At 42.5% G+C, this 9663-nt stretch overlaps 1 non-coding gene and 1 pseudogene across 1 annotated transcript; both read left to right on the top strand.

Moving 5' to 3' along the window:
* The first annotated feature begins 304 nt into the window (after nt 1–304).
* On the top strand, nt 305–378 carry TRNAN-GUU (transfer RNA asparagine (anticodon GUU)). Its single transcript has one exon. It is a non-coding gene; the product is annotated as a tRNA-Asn (tRNA).
* Nucleotides 379–4790: 4412 nt separating this feature from the next.
* On the top strand, nt 4791–4921 carry LOC140594083 (U4 spliceosomal RNA; annotated as a pseudogene).
* Nucleotides 4922–9663: the final 4742 nt, after the last annotated feature.

Here is a 9663-nt window from a genome sequence, read left to right as displayed (position 1 = left end):
GGGGGGGCCGGGGCTGCCCGCCGGGGGCCGACGCGCGGCGGTGCGCCCCCTCCGCGCCCCAAGGCCCGGCGCGGGGAGGCGACCGGCTCGCGCCCCAGCGTCCCCCGACACGGCCCCGGCGCCCCGCGCGCCCGCGGACTCGGCCTGACCCCCGCGGGCCCCGTCAAGGCGCTGGGCCCCTCCCGCCGCCGGCCCCGCGCCCGCGCCCGCGCGCGCCCCCGCGCGCTCCTCCGCAGAGCCTGCGCGCGGCGCCCCGGGCGGCCGCAGAAATCTGTGTACGCCGCGCGGCAGGGCGAGCAGCCGGGTCTCTGTGGCGCAATCGGTTAGCGCGTTCGGCTGTTAACCGAAAGGTTGGTGGTTCGAGCCCACCCAGGGACGGCGGCCTCATTTTCCTGAGACGGATTCGTTTTAAAAGAGCAACTGTGAGATTTTTCATGGGAGTACAACGCCTCCGTCGGTGCCGACCGCGTCCTCTCGGCATTTGTTGCTCAGCGGGAGTGGATCGAAGAGCGACCCCGCTTCCGGGCCGGCGGCGGCGGCGGGGGCCGGGACCTCGGCTCCACCTCGGCTCCACCGTGTGCCACGGGAACGCGCACACCTCGAGGAGGCAGACCTGCCCGAAGCTCGTGCTTCATCAGCACTAATTGTAATGGAAGGGGAAGAAATTGCCCCTTGACAAGTGAGTGAATAAGTGCCCCTGGTTTCTTCCCGGAAAATCTGATGCCATCAGAAAGTCAGTGTCCCTCGATGTTGCCTTATGTACTACCAAAAGGATCGATGAGAACGTGGAAGGCAAAATCACCCTATGCAGCCGTCCGCTGAGTACAGCTCTGTTATGGCTTCTGGGCAATGGGCTGGAACCCAGGCGAAGGTGTTAATCTTTGCTTTAGCCTCGCTGACAGAACTTTCCCTGAAATTAAACTCGGTTAGAAATTGTTCGTATGGGTTCCTGTTAAAGGGGTTTTTGAATGTAGTTTCAACTCTAGTCTCACAGAAGACACAGATATTTTTCAAGCAGATGGTTCACATGAGACTTTCTATAAAGAGAGAGAATCACGTGATATAACATGATAACGTGATGATAGAATTCATTTCTGCCAAGATTGAGGTTAGGGGGTGCGTGCTCTGTCTCTGGGATGTACTTTTCATGGATGGAATTTAGAGACCTGGAGGAGGGAATAGTGAAACTGCCTCACTCTGCTGCCCTTTAGGGAATGCCTTGGCAAATGCTGGCTGGTAAATATTCATCAAATAATTGTTGATAATAAAATATCCTCTGTTGCCTAGTTAGGAGCCCTAAAAAAAAAAAAAAAAAAAAAAAAAGGAGACACAGTGTAGCAGTTGTAGAATTTTAGAGTAAAGGGTAGCCCAGGAAAATATTCTTAGGGGCTTCTCTGATGCTGAAAATTCTAAACTTTCCACTCCTACTTAAGGATAGCTTACAGTGGAAACATGAAAATGAGAAAAAAATTAGGTCATAAGATCATTTATAAACTGCTCAAATCTAGTCTAACATTTCAAGATGAAGAAGGCATAATATCTCTAGTACTTAAATTATGGGGACTTAGGAAGCACAACTTTCCACTTTAAGCTGAGCGTATTTATACTAGGTTGTAAGCTCCTTGAGGGAAGAGACCATTTTCTGTTATTAATGACCACTTTAGGTTCCAAACTATTTCCTTAAGATGCAGTTCAAATTTTCTTAAGCTTAGCACACGAGGCCTTTCCCCTACCATGTTCCTGCTTGAAACCTTCTAGTCAGTTATATACATTTACCAGGAGCTTTAATGGCCCATGCTGCCTTGTACCCCCAGATGTCTTTACCTTTGCCCACCTCCTCTGTACTTACCTGGTAACATCTGCTGAGGAGTTAGCTTCTCAGGGAAGCCTCCCCTGATGCTGCCTCTGATGTAGGTGCCCCTTCTCTATTTATCCATTACAAGACCCTGAAACCAGGGAGTTACTTGTCACCTACACTACTAGCATACAAACCCCTGGAGTGTAGTGACTACGTCTTAATTACATTGTTTGCTCATATAGCACAGGCCTGTAACATAGCACATGCTCAGGACAGAAACATTCTCTGTCTTCTCGGAGTCTGTGATTAACAGATGGACAGTCAGATAAAAATGCATATGATGAAGTGTCAGTACAAGGGCCACACAATGTTTCCAGGTAGTAAAGGAAGAAGTCAACATAGGCTGGATTGTGTCTTCACGGAGGATCTGAAAGAACCTGGAAAGATCTGGACAGGCCAGAAGGCAGGGGAGGGCTATTTAAAGCTGGCAAAATTTGGAGGCAAGATGGGGGTGGGTAGATGAGCATAACCAGAATATAGAACAAATGTACTTAAATAGAGTGCACTGAAAATGTTCTTAGCTTGTGGAAGGGCCCTGAAGACCAAGGGATGAGGATAGACTTTACCCTATATAGCAAGGGAGTAATCGTTCAAGGTTTCTGTTTTAGGACATAAAGAAATTTATTTTAGATGGTTGGTCTGGCAACAGAATAGGAGAAATAAGAGATCAGAGAACAGATAAGAGGCAGTTATATTTCAAAGGAAATATCATCCTCCTAGAAAAGAAGGACATAATTCCATGGAAGATTGGGTAAGTTTTAGGGACTGAAACAGGAAGGAAGTAGGAAGGGTGCCTACATTTAGAGCCTGGGTACCCCCAGGAAATGGGGATAGTGGTGTTGCTCGATACTGCGAATTTGGAGGGGTCTTAAAGCAGTCTTGAAATTAGAGAAATTATCAATTGCCCATACTTTTAGCTTACCTTACTTGTGGCTGATTCTTCACCTTGGAGTTCATCTAAAATATAGTCCTAGACTCAACCTTCATTTTTTTTTTAAGTTTCACTTCATTTTAAGTTAAATTTCATTTACTTAAGGTAAACTTCCTAAGAGACTACTTTAGGGGTCCATGGAGCCCTGTGGAAATCTGAATGGGAAACTAAGGATCCTCCCCCCCCAGAATATTTGCAGAAGAAAGTTTATTTACAGTGTCCAAGAGTGTCACAGCGTCTGAAAGAGATTTCTGGCCCCTCGATTTTGAAGGCCAGGCTTTGTATTGTATTTATTCGATTTGTATTCTAGTTACTGGTCAAGGTACTTTACCAGTACTTTACCAGTTACTGGTAAAGTATGTCAAATCCAGAGTGTTTGGTATGGAAAATTACTAACCTGAAGATTTTAAGGTAATACAAAGAACTAGAACAGTCTAATACTATTGACAAGCCACAAAAAAAAACAAATTTTTTCTTTTTACTGAACAGTTAAATAGATAGATATGTAAAATTAATAATAAGCGACTTGAGACAACAAAAGCTGCTTTGGAATTTTAACACTTAATATCTCATTGTTGTAATCTGGAATGACAGGATGCAAAGGGCTTTACTATATTGATCCATTCAGGGTCACTTCTGTAGGGATTTACAGCAGCAACAGTTTCTAATTTGTATTTCTTTCCTTGCAACTTACTTAACGGCACCCAGAAAACTGCCATATTTCATTACCCCGTTCTAGGAATTGAGCCACTTTTCACTGCCTTTTTTTTTTTTTTTTTTAGTAAAAACAAATTATTGTCTGTCAAAGAGGACTCAAACTAGTTATTCCCAAAGATAAAGTGACAAAGTAAATCAAATACACACTTTAAGGAGATTTTCAACTACCTTAGTAATAAACTGAGAAGTAGACCCTTCTAGATAACCATATGGATATGTGAGCATAATGGTAGTTTATTTAACAGAGCAACATATTCACGTGTACAAGATTATAGGGTAGTCTGATCATTGGAATTCACTCCTAATAAATACTACATAGGTGAAAATCTACACTGGATAGGACTCAACAAAGGACTAAAGTTTGAAATATAGAATTTCTCCACTAATTACCAAGCACAGAGGTTCTTTGCATAGCCAGGGACATCAGTTTACAACTGTAAATGTTTTGCCACCCTGCTGAATTGACCTGGTTTACATTGCCTTAGGCCTGGGAGAGCATGAAATATCTAGTGTATTGTAGAAACACTTGAACCTCCTCAGCATATTTAGATCATCTCTGTCCCCAAGCCCAAGAGAAAGGCTATCATAAAGACAAGGCTGGCAAGAAGGGTGCTTTACCAAGCTATTAAGTACCTGCAATAACCAAATAGAAAATGAATTTTCATTTTGAGATCTGAAGTATTTCATAGGAGCTCCTTTTCTCTTGATGACCTCTTGCTTCTGTGGTTGTAAACTCCTGATTACTGTATTTTAAACTTCTCCAGTACTAGATGTATTGTCACTTTAGCACTTGTGCTATGTTGCAGACATTGATAAGCCCCTTCTCATGGATCTGCTCTAAATAGAAGCATCCTCATGTGCCATTCAGCCCCCCTTGCCTCTTCTGTAGCTTCCTGAGGGAACACTGGTTGGGGGAAAAGGGGTACAGAGCTCCTGGTGCTCAAAAGCAGGAGAGTCAGGAAGATAGTCACAGAATAAGCTCGGTGAGGAGGCCTGTTTCAAAGCCAATCAACTATACTATGAGTGGTTCTTTGCAGGTACCCACAGGAGGAATTGCCTCTGCAAACTGCTCAGAATGAAGTCACTAGTTTAACGTGACTTCTTTGGGATGCTTTCTCTAATCTACCAGATGGATCCCATCTTTCCTCCTCTTCCTCTTCTGCCATAACACATATTGATTTATGTTTTCTGGCCCCCAGCCTCTGTTTTTAGAGAAGTCAGTTCATTTTGTGTTGCTTGCATTTGTGGTGCTCAGCAAAACTCTAAGTTAACTGAACTTGTTGCAGCTTTGCAGAGTGGCAGTATCGTAGCCAATGAGGTTCATCCAAGGCGTGATTATTGCTAACTGAAACTGAATTTGTTGCAATCATTTCACCATATATGTAAGTCAAACCATTATGCCGTCTGTATGCAGTGATGTATGTCAGTTATATATCCCAGTACAACTGGAAGCAAACAAAAATAGAACCAAACTCCTTTAAATCATATCTTCTACTTTTCATACAGTGTTTCTGATTTGTGGATTGTTATTGTGACAATGTTAACTCAAAGGAAAAACAGCTAAAATTTAGACTTTCCTCCCAGTCTATTTTCTTCTGGAAATCTGGGATTTATACTCTTTAATTGGCATTCTGTAACTAAGCACCAAATTTTTTTCCCACATAACCTCCACTTACTACAGGAATTAAACATTTGTTAAATTTAATAGGAAAGGTGAATGGTTTATTTTGTATGGTTAAAGAACAGTAAGGTTGATTCAGTAAATGGTGTTCAAACAAATCTACTGTCAGGGGAGAAAAAGAAACCTCAGTGTAACACACCACAATACATTCGAAAAGAATGAAAGATTCATGACCAAAAAAAGAAAAGAAACCTAGTTTCATCAGAAGATATATGTATAGGGGGAATCCCTGGGTGGCTCAGCAGCTTGGTGTCTGCCTTTGGCCCCGGGCGCGATTCTGGAGTCCCAGGATCGAGTCCCGTATCGGGCTCCCTGCATGGAGCCTGCTTCTCCCTCCTCCTGTGTCTCTGCCTCTCTCTTTCTCTCTCTATATCTATCATGAATAAATAAATAAATAAATCTTTAAAAAGGAAGATATATGTATATATTTATATATTTTGGGGGTGGAAATGACCTTCCTAAAACATAACACCAAAAGCAAAGGATTATAAAATAATGTAAAATTTGTTAAACCATTAAAAATGGGGTCAACTAGAAACCAAAATTGCCACACAGCAGAGAAAAGTTTAAACCCATTATATTTAAAGAACAGATATGAATTATTAAGACTCCAATTCAACCACCAAAGGTTGGGAGGGAGGCCCACAGAGCTCTTCATACTCCTTCACATACCTTTCTCCCAGTCTCCCTCTTCAAAAAACCCCCCTCAAGAGGGATGCTGCAATTAGAACTCATGGTCCTCCCAATCTCCCCTCCCAGAGAGATCTTATCATAACCTACACTCTGTTTATCTGTCACCCTGTGAACTCTAAGCCTCCTGGGACATTAAAGCTTTAGATCTCATCTCTCCCAACCTTCCACTCCTATCCAGCACTTTACCCACCCCCAGTGTCCTCTGGGATGCATGGTCTGTCACTGATAGGCCTTCCTGTGTCCTCAACTTCCTAAATGCTTTTCTTCTCTGCCCTATGCTAATGAACTCTGAACATCTGCTGAAGAAACAGCTCCCCCAACAGCCCTGTCAAGTGGTGGCTGTCCTGTGTTCCTGGCTCCTCATGGCTTTTTCAACCACTGTTCCCCTATCTTCATTATAACCCTCCAGTGCCTTTGAAGCACAAACCATTTGACTAAACCACCCACACTGCTCCTTTTGCTGTCATTGCCCATTTTCATGCCATTCTGTCTTTTCTTGAGGATTTTAGCTCCTGGCTTACTGCATATTTCTTTCTACCAGGACTCCTGCTGTCATTTAAATGAATTTGCCTTCCATAAAGACTATCTATATACCACCCTGGCCTCTTGATTCTTTTATCTACTCACTTTTCATGGACTTCTCACCCAACCTTGGCCATCCACTTCCCTTGTTTATTTCAGGACTTGCATCACCAATAACTGCACTGTTCCCCAAAACTCAGTTTCAAGCACACTACTTTCTCACCAGCTTACTTGCTCCACTAATCCCACCCTGGCATTCTTTGAATCCACCTCCAATCCAGGGATCCGCCACCACTTTTTAAATGATCATCATCTGTCCTATGTCCTACATCCTTCCTTATCCATCACTGTAATCATTTTCCTTTCATAAAACCTTAATTCCTTTTCTCCTCTGTCCCATTTGCCTGGCAATACCTCTAACCTTGGATGAATCCAACTTCCCACCTACTCTAATTGGAGAAAAAATAAACAACCATCTTGGCCCATCTCAGTTAAATTTATGGTCATAAACCTCTGGTGGGTTCTCAACACTGTCTAGCAAGCCTACTGCTATGTCCCTGTTCAATTAGCCCTCAAGACTAAAAATCCTAACCTCTCCTCAATTTTCAACTTCTCCCCTCATACTCTCAGCTGGTAATTTTACTATGTCCCTGAGAAAATAAAAATGTGACCTTTCTCATCTCTAATCATCACATCTCCTAATATCTGTATCCATATACTTTGTCTTCTGTAGTATTAAAATGGATAAACTCTTCTAGTTCCTAGGAGGTCACACCTCCTCTGACATCCCGGAGCTCAGCCCTGGGGAAATTTACTCCTGCAACTGTCCCTCCTCTCATCTACAACATCTATGGAAGCTTTGGGTCCACACACACACATATTATGACATCCCCCACCTTAGAAACATTAACAAAAACCTAGATCCCACATTCCCTCACCAAGCACCAGGTGAATGTTTCAAAATGGTAGGTCTCTACCTGCACTTTCTTACCACCCCTTCTCTCTTGGGACCACTTACATTTCTTGTCCCAGCTTCACTGAACTGTCCTCACCAAGTTACCAAGGACTTCCCAACTACCAAAGCCAATGTTTAATTGGACACCACACTTATCTGGTCTTCCTCCCATGGCCCCTCTTGTTCCCCAGAGCTATTTTAACTCCTTAAGTGACCCCATCCTTTATTGTGACATTAAATACGACTCATGCATTCATAGTTCCTGAGAATCTCGTGTCCACTTCTCCTGAGTCAGAGTTGGAGATCCATCTTCCTATTAAAATGTCTCCATGTGCAAGTCTAATAGTAAACTTACATATCCAAAATTGAATGCTTTCCTTTTTTTCCTGCCCAGTCTGTCCTGTCTCAGTAAACGGCATGACCCATCTGCTCAGGCAACAAAATCTAAGGTTTCTCTTTCTGCCCCATATCCAACCCATCAACACATCCTGTTGGTTCTACTTTTGAAATGCCACAGTAATCCAGCTGCTTTTAAACACCTCCACAGCTATCACCCTAAACTCTGGGGAGGCTGTGAACAGACTACTGCTTCTATTCCTACTGGTTGTAGTCATTGTCCACACTTCAGTGATCCTTTCAGAACTGAGACTAGATCTCGTTATGCCCTTATTGAAACCTTTCAATGGCTTCCATTATTCTCATGCATAGACAAGGTCTTCACTATGGCCCACAAAACCATACAAAAGCTGGCTTCTGTCATCAGCCTTAATCTCATTTTTTCCCTTTCTTACTCTGCTCAACCATAATGGCCTTTTCCCTGTCTTCAATCATGCTAAGGACCCTCACTCTTCAGGACTTTTGTTATTCCTGGAATTCCCTCCCCCTACAGTCACATTTCCAACTCCCCAACTTCCTTAAAGTCCCTGCTCGAATGACACCCATCTCCAAGAAACTTTCCAAGTGCACTCAGTCTAAGGACTCTCTCATGCTCTCATTCACCATTTTCCTCCATAGTATTTAGTACTGGTGTTATCGAGTCAAACCTCATTATTCAGATTCTGTATTTGATTTTGCCTACTTGCTAAGATTTACTTATAACCCTAAAAATCAACACAGGGGCACCTGGGTGGCACTGTAGGTTGGACTTCTGACTCTGGGTTTTGGCTGAGGTCCTGACCTCAGGGTTGTGAGATGAGGCCCTATGCTGGGCTTTATGCAAAACATGGAGTCTGCTTGAGACTCACTCTGCCCCTCACCACCCCTGTTCTCTAACAATCTTTACAAAAAACAAAACAAAAAACCAACACACGATGCTTTTGTGGTCATTATGGATACCCACAGTCACCAACATGTGTTTCCCCAGTTGAGGTCTAAAATCTTAACACCCTACCTACCTTTTTGACTCCACTCTCATACTGTAAATACATGTTATTTTAATGTATATCTAGCACATCTTTTGCCTTTTATTTGCCTTTTGTTGGTGATTTCACTGTTTAAATGGCCCCCAACTGTAAAGTGCTGTCTGGTATTCCTAAACACAAGATAGGTGTGGCATGCCTTACAGAAGAAATTCATGTTAGATAAGCTTCATTCAGGCATGACTTATAGTGCCTGTATTGGTTTTGTATTCAATGGGAATAAACCAATAACGTATACTACATTAGGTCTTTAAACAGAAGCACACAAAATACAAAGATATGTGTTGATCACCTGACAATAATGTTGTGACCAGAAGCTCACAGGAACCTTTTATTTCCCCTAGGAATAATGGGTTCGTCTTTCATGTTCATGGAATGCTCATGGAAACTTTATAGAACAGAACCACCACAAATAAGAATCAACTGTATCTGCTATGACCACTTAACATTATATATTTATTTCCTTGTTTAGAAAGAAGGCAAGTTCCTCTACTAGGCAGGAATACATATTTTTTTAACTTGATCTCTGAAGTTTACAATACCACTTGGCATTTAGCAGAAATCTAGAAATAATTAATAACAAGGATGAACAAGCAATTTTTCAGAGAAACTCAACTGGCCAATAAAGTTATAGAAAAAGTTACTTCACCAGTAATCATGGAAATGTAAATAAAAGCAGCTAAGATTTTTTTCACCCTCAATGCTACTACTTGGTGGTCAAGGTTCAGGAAAGTCAGTCATGCAATCACTAAGACTTTAAAATGCATATCCGTTGACCCAGTGATTCCACTCCTAAAAAATAAGACCTGGGTCTGCACAAAAAGTTAACAAGAGTAACTGCTGTGGCACAATTAATAGCAAAATGGTACAAATCACCTCAAAATCTAA

The sequence above is a fragment of the Vulpes vulpes genome, chromosome 9, assembly GCF_048418805.1.
Source record: "Vulpes vulpes isolate BD-2025 chromosome 9, VulVul3, whole genome shotgun sequence".
NCBI classification, from domain to species: domain Eukaryota; kingdom Metazoa; phylum Chordata; class Mammalia; order Carnivora; family Canidae; genus Vulpes; species Vulpes vulpes.
The sequence above is the reverse complement of the archived record's forward strand: the minus strand, read 5'-3'. Positions and strand labels throughout refer to the sequence as shown.